A 12186-nucleotide genomic window follows, 5' to 3' on the forward strand; every position below is an offset into this window, starting at 1 on the left:
CTAAAGTGAGGTGCATGTCTGTGTGTGTGTATGGAGCCATTGGGTGCAGTCACTATAGCAACCAGGCTCACACCTGCCTGCTTAACGAGCTCTCTCTCACTCTGCCAAGGTTAAACCTAAAAATGTCTGCTGCATCTAAGCAGTTGTAGTAAGATTAACTTTTTCAATAGGTACAATAAGACAGATTTGACAGGGGTCAGTAGTTAGTATATGCCAACTAGTAGAGCATTGTGATTGGCACACAGGTTTTTCAGATCTGGGCAGTTGGAGTCAGTTGATGACTTTAAAATCATCCTTTCTGACTGGATAATTAAAGCTTACAGCATCTACCTGTCTGTAGTTGATTTTCCCACATTTTAACTAATGTTTAACTAATCTAATCTCATTTAATGTCTCTGTTTATAGTCTGTATAGTTTATCTCCCCACTAACAAACTTAAAGTAGTCTTAAAATAAAACCCACATAACAGTTCAAGATGAAATACTTTTTATTTGCTCATGTAATGCCAGTTGCCATATTTTTCTGTATGTCACTCATTCGCTTATACAAAAAGTACCAATTTGTACACTAGTCTAGTATATTTTTTTTCTATCTCTCTATGTCTCTCACATACAGAGACTAACACACAGACATGTATATACTCATTATTGCTGTTCAAATTGATGGTCAAATTTCCAAGCACCACCTGAACGCCTCATCTGTTTTCAACCCATCACTGGACCAACTGTCGTCATTCCGCTTTGCTCTCTGCTGTGGTAAGTACAGTACACTCAGTACTGCACTGTTTTATTTTTATGATGGTAAAAATACATGTTTGACATTTAAACTCACATATCAAGTCCAACAGAGTTTAAAAGAGTTCAAAGAATAAAGAAAGAAAAAAAAGAATAACCTTCACTATCATTTATATAGGTTTATGACATTTTGCTGTTAGCAGCAGTGCTAACGCTAGCTTCAATACTAATGCTAGCAACGATGCTAATGCTAGCAACAATGCTAACGCTAGCTATAGTGCTAACACTAGTGTTAGCAGTTGTTAACTGACAAAAGAATATTACTGTGATATTCCTGTGATATTTATTGGCGGTCAGTGAGACAAAAGTAACAAATGAGCTTTATTATTGCCATTGTGGCTTAGTTTTAACAGTAAGAGTGCTTTATGACTTTTGCTGTTAGTAGCCGTGCTAACGCTAGCTTCAATGCTAATGCTAGCAACAATGCTAACGCTAGCTATAGTGCTAACACTAGCCTTAGCAGTTGTTAACTGACAAAAAAATATTACTGTGATATTCCTGTGATATTTATTGGCGGTCAGTGAGACAAAAGTAACAAATGAGCTTTATTATTGCCATTGTCGCTCAGTTTTAACAGTAAGAGTGTTAGTGCTAGCAGCAATGCTAACACTAACTGAAGTGCTAACATTAGCAGGAATGCTAGCGCTAGCAGCAATGCTAAGACTAGTAACAGTCTAACAGTAGCGTTACATAAGCCTTACATAAGTGGAAATACTTCAGTTAATTAGTTTGAATTACAAAATGGCTGCTGTATCAGCTGGTGTGCTATATTACTCTATAATTACCCTGCTGACTAAGTTCAGTGTATCATGTCATGTGGGTTATGTATTTCTGTTAGTCTGATAACACTGTACAGACAACTAACATATTATTTCTCGTCTTACACTTTCAGGAACTTGACTGACACCTGTGCTTTGCCTGGTAGGTGTGCACATACTGTAAGAGAAGTAGACCAAAATAAAAAATAATCTGACTAATATAAGCTGTAAAGTGATGGGTTCAAACTTTGTGCTAGACCTTTTAAACACAATTTTATAATAAATACACATAAGTGCAGCTTAACAATTGGGCTAAAATATTTTTTTCATACATTTTGTTGTCGTCACATTACATGTGAATAGTTAATGATTCACTCAATCATATTTGTATTTAAAATATTATTGCTGAATTTAATTAAATATTTATTCTTTTAAAAAGTGCCCAATTATGCAACTTTTTGCACATGGCAGCCAACAACAGTTTAGCTTGAATATTTGTTTTGTCCTTTTCAGTAGTCACAATTAGTTCATACAATTACCATGTGATATCATTTTAATAAAATTATTATTTTTTTCTCTTTTTTTTTCACAGTGTGCAGAAGAAGAACAAGGACCAGATCTCCAGTCTTCTCTCTCACATCCCAACCCCCAACCCCTCTATCCTCTGTCCTGCTCCACCTGTTGTCTCTGCCTTCTTTCCATCTGTATTTCACCCTGTGGTTTGTGAGAAATTTTGCCAAACCAAGAATCTTATTGCGGTTTGATTTCAAAGCCGTGTCTCTCCTGCTCTGTCTGTTCTCTCTGCTAAATTTTCTCTCTACCTGTTTCTCTTTTTCTCTCCTGTTTTTCACTCTGGCTTGCTGCTAGAAATGCACAAGCCAATAAAGCAATAAAGAGTGCATATTTTGCCTCAACCTTTGAACAAACTGAACAAACAAAAGAAAACTCTACGGTTTGATTTCAAAACCGTGTCTTTCCTGCTCTGCCTGTTCTCTCTTCTAAATTTTCTCTCTACCTGTTTTTCACTCTTGGCTTGCTGCTGAAAAATGCCAAGCCATTAAAGCAATAAAGAGTGCATATATTGCCTCTACCTGAGAACAAACTGAACAAACAAAGAAAACTCTAATTCACGGTTTGATTGTGATTTCCCAGCCGTGTCTCTCCTGCTCTGCCTGTTCTCTCTTCTAGATTTTCTCTCTACCTGTTTTTCATTCTGGGCTTGCTGCTAAGTTGTGCCAAGCCAATAAAGACAGTACATAATATTCTCTCGACTGAAGAACAAACTGTCAAATGAAAGACAACTGTTTCAGACAAATAAAAACTGAAATATAAAAACAAGACAACATCTCCTGGTGTGTGCCACTCTTATCTTGTGAACATATTTTCTGAAGACTAAGAAACACTTGCAGGTGTGTGAAAATGCCAAGGAAGCAGAAAAAGTCAAAAGCTGCAAAACAACGCTGGAAGAAGTTCCATGAGATTCACAGTGTACCAATATGTGAACAAGCTGAGTGTGATTTTCCTCAGAGCTCTGCAGAAGACAGTGTGTCTACAAAGACCAATTCTGACAGTGTCAAACAGGCAGGTCAACATGTTCCTGCACATGTACAACAGGTATCTTATGCTGATGCTGTAAAGAGTGGACTGCAGCATGAATTTAGTGAACAACATGAGGTGTCAAGTGCCCCACAGGTGGGTTATGCTGATTTGTTGAAAAGAGGCCATCACAGTGATGTGGCAGGACCATCTCATGCAGAAAGAGTGAACTTTGAAAACCAGCCCTCTGTAACACATGTCTGTGCATCTCACAGCCAGGCACATCCTAAATATGGAGACTCCAGAAACCACCAGTGCACATGTAACTCACTCACATTTCTTGCATTCCTTCATGAGAATGAAAACATGACTACAGCTGACCTTAATCTGGTCTTGGATAAAGGTGATGTGATGTACAAAGAGGCAAAGAAAAGATTCCCCAAGAGTATTCATTTGGCAACCGATGAGCTGCCAGACAAAGTTTATGCTCGCAGGTCTATGTATCATGTCGACATGACACAGCCTTCCCGGTATGGGACATTTGAAGAACCTCCAGAGGAAGCAGTAGATACCTTTCTCAGCTTAGAAGCAGGACTGAGCTGCCTGTTGTCAGATGTGCATTATGCCTTACTGATTATGAGTGGATTGTGTATTGCAGTGTTCAGATCCACATCAGGCGAATATGGGTTCTTTGACCCACACTCCAGAACACCCAGTGGTCTTTCTCTACTACTACAGTCACGTAATCGTGGTACAGCTGTGATGCTGAAATTTACACTCCTCAGTGACATGATTAAGAGGCTACAAGATTCTTATCAAATGATGGAGATATCACCCTCTTGTAACTATGAGCTGAAGCCTGTGCAGTTCTACAGTATGAGCACAGTCAACCTGAGTGATACTATCACAGACACAGTCTGCAGACCAACAGCTGCCACTGCTGTGGCATCTACTCACGCTGATACAACTGTTGATGAAGCAAACCCCTCTACTCCAAGGAGAAACACAACCACTGGTCTGACTGAGAACATCTTTTGTCAAATGTCCATTTGTACGCCACTGGTGAAACAAAAAGAAGTCCACATGACTCAGTTCACATCATATGAAGATCAGAATGAACCTCCTAATATACCAACTGAAGAACTATGCAGTGAATTTAATTTCTTTCCATCGAATGATGCTTTTTCATGTCAATCAAATGCTGCAATAAAAAATGTTGCTGCCTGTGATCTTTCTGATATAGTTTTACAAAAACTGAAAAAGTTAATAAACAACAAAGGCACAAAATGAAAAGAAGATTAATGGCATCAGAGAAACCCAGAAATCAGAGAAAAGAAAACCAAAAAGGAAAGAACGACAAAAATATGCTTCAAATAAAGAGTACAAAGAAAAGAAAAATCTTGCACAAGCGAGGCATATAAAAAACAATCCTGAAGTTAGACAGAAACAACAACGGTATGTTAAAAGACGTTACTGTGAGAATGCAGAATTCAGACAGAAACAACAACAGTATGTTAAAAGACGTTACTGTGAGAATGCAGAATTCAGACAGAAACAGCAACAGTATGTTAAAAGACGTTACTATGAGAATGGAGAATTCAGACAGAAACAGCAACAGTATGTTAAAAGACGTTACAGTGAGAATGCTAAAGTTAGACAGAAACAAAAACAATATATTAAAAGACGTTACTATGAGAATACTGATTTCAGAGAGGAGAAAAAAAGCTATATCACTAAAAGGTATCGAGAAAGCCCAGAATTCAGAGAGAGACAGAGATCTCGAGTGACTCAGCGTTATGCACGTGACAACGCATTCAGAGCAAGACACAAACAACTAATGAAACAACTAATGCGAGACAGGTATCAAAGTAATCTTGCATTCAGGATTATGCACAACATGAGATGTGCCATGAAAATAAAAAGGAAATACAGATGGGTGAACAGACAAACCCAAGAGAGTGACAACAGTGTGATCAATGAGGCCATATCTGTGTTCAAATCACATATCAAAGTTGGACCATCATACCCATGTACTGTATGTTTCAAGGCTTCATTTCCAAACCAAGTACGACCCTGCATAAGGTCAAATTATGTCAAAACCCACATGTGGTTGCAACATGTTTGACAGGAAGGTTTGTTCATGTTTGTGATGAAAACTGCAGAAATGAGCAGTGCAATGTGCCTGATGAGAGAAAGAGAGTGGATTTGTCACACCTGCCACAATCATCTTAAAAATGGATCCATGCCAGTACTTGCTGTTGCCAATAAACTGGATCTTGCTGATATTCCAGCTGAACTGTCTGATCTCAACATCCTGGAGAGGCATCTCATAGCCAAGTGCATACCATTTGCCAAGATTATTCCTCTTCCCAAAGGCAGACAGAGAGCAATTAGAGGAAATGTGGTCTGTGTCCCATCAGAGGTACAGGAAACTGTTGAAGCACTGCCTCGATTAAGAATTAATTCTCAGGTCATGAGAGTAAAACTGAAGAGACGCTTGTCGTACAAAGGTCATCAGCTGTTTCAGACTGTAAGCTGGTCTAAACTTGTGCAAGCACTGCATAAACTCAAGCAGATTCATCCACAGTATAAGGATGTGAGCATCAGAGATGATGCTGAGCTGTGTGATCCAACACTTCCTGATGAAGATGATGAGGATGATGATGATGAAAACATGAATGAGGACGATTATGATGAGGCTGATTTAATGGAAATTGACAGCTGTGAGAAAAATGCACTATGTGAAGCACAAAATAAAAATGAACAGGATATTGACATGTTATCCTGTGATGGTGAACAACCACATGAGCAGATGAGAGATGATTCAGAGCAAGAAGATGGGCTGACTAATGGTGGTTTTGCACTCGAGTCCTGTTTGCAGCCCCCTGATGTGGCTGAGGAGATATTATGTTTCAGTGAAGGAATCTACTCTGTTGCTCCTGCAGAGAGAAACAATCCAATAAGTTTTTCAAAACACCTAAACTGGAGGCCATGGCCTTCCCTGTGCAGTTTCCTACAGGCCAAAACACACTTGATGAAAGAAGGCTGATCAAAGTATCCCCCAGTGGGTATTTCAAATCAAGACTTTTCTGCATTGATGATCGTTTTGCCAAAGACACAAACTATTTGTTCTTTGCACAGTTTGTGACTGAAATACACTTGGCTACTTCCAGCATGACAATCCAGTTAAGGAAGGCAAAGCCTTTGACCAGAGATGGGAGAAAAATAACCTCAGGCATGCTGCAAGATAAACATGAGGTGGAGAAACTGGTGCGAAATAAAGATGCAGTGAGATTCATGCAGCCTCTGAGAGGAACCCCAGCCTATTGGGAGAAAACAACAAGAGATCTTTTTGCCATGATCAGACAGTTGGGAACTCCCACGTTCTTTTTTGCACATTTTCAGCTGCTGAAATGCGCTGGCCTGAAGTGATTGAAGCAATAACAAGGCAGCAAGGTGAACAAGTGAACTTTGAAGGACTCGACTGGTCAGCAAAGTGTGACATCCTGAGAAGCAATCCTGTCACAACAATGCGCATGTTTGACAAGAGAGTTGAAGCATTATTCAGAGATTTACTCTTATCTCCTGCAGAGCCACTTGGCAAAGTCATTGACTACTTTTACAGAGTCGAGTTTCAGCACAGAGGAAGCCCACACATACACTGCCTCCTGTGGGTAGAAGGTGCTCCTGTGTTTGAGGAGGATGATGAGCAAACTGTTGTGGATTTTATAAACAAATACATCACAGCTCAGCTGCCTGATCCACATAAACAACCTGAACTTTACAAGAAAGTTACAGAAGTGCAAAACATAGTAAGAACCACACAAAGACGTGCTTTAGGAGTTTAAGCTCCGGTGCCGTTTTGGTTTTCCCAAACCACCCTGCAATGACACAATGATCACAAGACCCAGTGAGGATGATGAACTGGAGGTAGAAACAGCAAAGAACAAGCTCAGACCACTGAACCAGCTACTGAATGAACCTGAAACTGCTTCCATGAGTTTAGAGCAGCTCTTGGCAAGATGCAAGTTGACGCATGCAGAATATGAGCGATACCTGAATAAAATGAACACAAGGAGTACGATCATACTAAAGCGTGATCCAAAAGACTCTTGGATAAACAGCTATAATCCACATCTGCTTGAAGCCTGGAACAGTAATATCGACATAAGCTTTGTTCTAGATGCTTTCGGCGCAGCAAATTATTTAATGAAATATATATCAAAAAAGAGGCGGGCTATCTGAGTACCTGAAAACTGTCATTGAGAACTCCCATAAGGACAGTGTAAATGAGTGCGATGAAATGAGAGCCGTCATCAGGCATATTCAAAGAAGCGAGAGATCAGTGCACAGGAGTGTGTTGCTCGTGCATGTGGTCTTCACATGAAGCAATGTTCACGTGCTGTAATATTCATACCAACTGATGATAATCCAGTGAAAATGAGTCGTCCCCTGTCAGTTCTGGACAACACAACACCTGAGTCTTCCAATGTTTGGATGACATCTTTGAATGACAAATACAAAGCCAGACCTGAAACTCCAGAGTATGAGGAGATGTGCATGGCAGACTTTGCTGCTACTTGCAGGATTGTCTATGGCCAACAGACAAAAGGTAAAGATGTTTTGCCCTTCTCAATGAGATGGGATTTGTGCAAAGGCGCAAAAAATGATAAGCCTGCTGTCATCAGATTTCACCGCTGCTCACAAGAAAAACATCCAGAGCAATATTACGGAAGACTGCTTAAACTGTACCTTCCTCATCGTTCAGACCATGAACTGAAAACACCATCTTTGCCAACCTATCAGGCTTTCTATGGTGCTGGCTGTGTACAGCTACCAGGTACTGACCATCTTGAATACGTGCAACACATTGTCAAAAGAAACAGAGAAAAATATGAGAAAAACAGTGAGGAGATCGAGAGCGCTGTTGAGGAATATGAGCAGAACAGAGGTGTGACTGACGAATGGTGTAATCTGGCACCTGAATCAGATCTCGTAAGGTTGCCACTTGTTGAACAAGAAAGAGAGCAAGACAATGAAAATGAACAGGAAGATGTGCCCGACTACAGCCGTCAGGCTGATGCTTCAACAGAAGTCAGAGCCATCAGGGAACCCCTGCTATTGATCCCACATTGTTACGTCAGATGTTTCAGAATCTGAATAAGAAGCAAGCCTGCATATTTTATGCAGTTAGAGACTGGTGCATTAAAAGAGTCTGTGCTCTGAATGTGGAGCAGTTTTTCTTTTATATTAATGGTGGTGCTGGAACAGGAAAATCACATCTTATCAAATGCATCTACTCAGAAGCATCTAAGATACTGAGCAAAGTGCCCAGATATGCAGACGACGTTGATATATCAAAACCCACTGTCCTGTTAACTGCTTTCACTGGGACTGCAGCATTTAACATTTCTGGAACAACACTGCATTCTCTTCTCAAGCTCCCTAGAAGCTTAAAACCTCCCATTCAGGGACTTGGCAATCAGCTGGATGAAGTCAGATCAGAACTTTTGAATGCTGAAATAATCGTCATTGACGAAGTGTCTATGGTGTCAAGACATCTCTTTGCATATGTAGATGCAAGACTCAAACAGATCAAAGGGACTCGGAGACCCTTTGGAGGCATGTCAGTCATTGCTGTTGGAGACTTCTATCAGCTACCCCAGTGCGACAGTCTAAACCTCTCTGTGTGCACGACCCGTCCGAGATCGACCTGTGGCGGGAGCATTTTCAGATGATCACTCTGACTGAGATTATGCGTCAGAAAGATGATGTTGTCTTTGCTGAGATGCTGAACAGAATCCGTGTGAAAGGAAAGTTGGATGTGCTTTGCGAAGCAGATAGAAATTTGTTGTCACAGGCCATAACTGAACCAGCCCGTTGTCCGACTGATGCGTTGCACATTTTGCAACTAATAAAGAAGTGGATGCGCACAACTCTGCAACACTGGCTCTGCTCCATACTCATATCATTGACATCCATGCAGACGATTATAGAAAGGATCCTAGAACTGGCAGAATGGCACTACAAGACAGACCATTCAAAGGAGGTAAAAACGAGTTACCAGACACACTGAAAGTTGCAGAAGGAGCTCGTGTCATGCTCACCAGAAACATTGACATACAAAATGGTTTGGTTAATGGAGCTTTTGGAAAACTACTTAGAGTAGTTCACTCTGAAAATGACCAACACATCATCAAGCTTGGACTTAAAATGGATAATGAGACATCTGGAAAGAATAACCGCACACCAGCAGACGACATGGTGTACATTGAGAGAGCAGAGGAGAATCTAAAGCAGAAAGGAGTGGTGCGAAGACAGTTCCCAGTGAAGCTGGCCTTTGCATGTACAATACATAAGGTACAGGGTATGACAACCACATCAGCTGTTGTCTCTCTTAAGAGCATTTTGAGCCCGGCATGGCCTACGTAGCTGTCAGCAGAGTGGCGTCTCTCAGTGGACTGTATCTTCTTGATATGGAGGAGAAAAAATATTCACCAACCCAGAAATCACTGCAGCGCTTGAGAACATGAGACAAGCCAACCTTGATGACATGATGCCTCTTCTACAAGTGAGACAAACACTGAGCAGGTCAGACGTTTTCACCATTGTTCATCATAACACAGAGGGACTGCCAGCTCACATTAATGACATCAAGAGTCACCATGAATTGTGTCTAGCAGATGTTTTGTGCCTAACAGAAACACACCTGCGGGGCTCTTTTGTCGCAGAGAGTCTCCACTTGGAAAATTACAGTTTGTTCAAACGCAACAGACACCTGTCCTACACAAACTTTCCCCAGATGGCAAACAGAAGTGGTGGTGGAGTTGCTGTTTATGTGAAAAGTGACATTCAAGTGCATGAAAAACAGTACATCCATAATGTAACTGACCTTGAATTTCTGGCTTTAAAGGTTGAAGCACCAGTCAGTGCACTGATTGCAGTTGTGTACAGACCTCCAGACTACACTCTGAGGCCATTCCTGAAAAACCTGGTAAGCCTATTAGACTCATTAGAGATCATGGACTGTCATCCCATCATAGTGTGTGGTGATTTTAATGAGAATGTTTTATCCAGTGCAAACAAACCAATCCTGGAGCTGTTTGAGTCTAGGGGATATGCACAGGTCATCACTACCCCTACCACAGAGAAGAACACACTGCTTGACCTAATTTTCATTTCTCAGCCAGAGCGATGTCTCCATTCTGGAGTCATGAAGACCTACTATAGTTACCATGACCCTGTATACTGTGTATTGTCCTGTGATGATTCATGATCTAGATCTTTGACTACAGTAAGTAATTTCTATATATATTTTGAATGACTTAAGAAAGTAGAGCGATATTTAAAAGTTGACTTAAGAAAAAATGCCCTGCATTGCAGTATAATGTTTGAATTTTTACATAAAATACAATTAAATGAATTAAATAATGATATCAGTAAAATATGACAATTTTATTTATTACAGAAAATCTAAAAATCAGTAATCTATGAATGTCAGAAAAATCAAATATAGCAGTTTAAAACGAACAGTGTAGGCATATCCTCTCTGCAGCCAGGCTTCAAAATCCTGCCAGGCTGCCCCAGTCTCACTGTGGCTGGGAGGGAGGAGGGTGGACCAGAGGATTGCCCACACAACAAATAAATGTTCAACAGCTTCTTCATTGTTTCTGAGAGAACAACACAGACTAACGTTTGCTTTTTAAAAAGAAAAAAAAAAAAAAAAAAAAAGAAAAGAAAAAACCTAATTACAGCAATAATGACAGTTAAGCCAGTTTATCTGTGCCTCTATTTTGAAATAATATTTACAAAAATGTTATTGATTTCAGTTTGTTATAATCTTTAAACTTTTTCAAAAGTATATGATTATATTTTTGGACAAATCTTACGATGAAACATACATTTTATGAGCTTTTATCATGTTTCAGCCAGTGCATTTATCAGGGTGGGTCTGGGTTGATAAATGCACTGGCTGATAACTGCACATTTCTGGCCAGAAATGTTTCAGCAGTGTTACATATGCACTACATATGTTACACTTGCTTTTTGTTACCAGCTGATACCCTACATTTGTATAGACATTGGATGGTGTGAGGCTGGGGAGTTGAGTGGAGTGGGTGGGTGGGAGTTGAGTGGGCAGGTATGGTGGGAGGTTGTTAGGCTTCTTTCTTTTCTTTTTTTTTTTTTTTGAGAGACACAGTCCTCCTGTGTCTTCTCCAAGCTTCACATGTACAATCCAACAGTGTGAAGCACATAGCAGCCAGAAACTGTAATGCCACAGATCAGAGAGGCTTCATCATCACCATCTTCGCCGTACGATCAGAGCGTGAGACTTCACATCTAGAAGTCCTCCTTCTAGCTTGTCCCACAAGCAGTCGGTGAGATTTACTCACAACAAAAGGGTTAATGACATTATTTCCATGAAAACGTATTAATTCTTTGTAAAGTGTTTAAATTGTGTTTTCACTTGACCTTAGGAGTGTTATTTTGAGTGTATTTTAATATCTGTACTCAGGTGTTTCCCTCTGTGATCCATCCCTTCAGAGCTGAGACACTCAGGACTGAACAGACTGCACAGTTTCTGTGACCGAGCCTCCAAAACATCTTCTTTGAAACCACACATGATAGAAGGGCTTTATATTTGCAGCAGCACTACTAAAGGTATTCAGTTTATTACAGGATGTGTTTGTTTCTTAGGACCAGCTCCAAGCGCACACTACCTAACATATACACCTTTCTGTTCATTACAAACCAACTACTCTGGATCATATGGCCAGTTGGCAGGAATGTTGCTGCAGGAAAACATCCCTGAGATCACCATCATTGCCAGACTGACTGTGCCTCCTCTGTGCAGTGTCAAGATCCTCCCTAAATGAGTGTGTAAGTTAACATTTTCATTATTTTATTCCCTTTGACAAGTATCACCGGTATTTACATTTACAACTACATATGTTCCTGTTTTCTGCTCTTCTTTTAAAGTCCTCAGCTATCCTGCTTCTGTGCTGCTTGCCACACATCAAACACTGGCCGGATGACAGGGAGGATCCACTCTGAAGTCACTGGACATGATGAGGATCATATGGGACTTTATAGTTTCA

General features: G+C 40.3%; 1 long non-coding RNA gene across 1 annotated transcript; it reads left to right on the plus strand.

Moving 5' to 3' along the window:
• The first annotated feature begins 10032 nt into the window (after nucleotides 1-10032).
• Nucleotides 10033-11899, plus strand: LOC120443380. Its single transcript, XR_005615397.1, has 3 exons — nucleotides 10033-10382; nucleotides 11633-11749; nucleotides 11866-11899. It is a non-coding gene; the product is annotated as an uncharacterized LOC120443380 (long non-coding RNA).
• The last annotated feature ends 287 nt before the right edge of the window (nucleotides 11900-12186 follow it).

The sequence above is a fragment of the Oreochromis aureus genome, linkage group 13, assembly GCF_013358895.1.
Source record: "Oreochromis aureus strain Israel breed Guangdong linkage group 13, ZZ_aureus, whole genome shotgun sequence".
Classification (NCBI taxonomy): domain Eukaryota; kingdom Metazoa; phylum Chordata; class Actinopteri; order Cichliformes; family Cichlidae; genus Oreochromis; species Oreochromis aureus.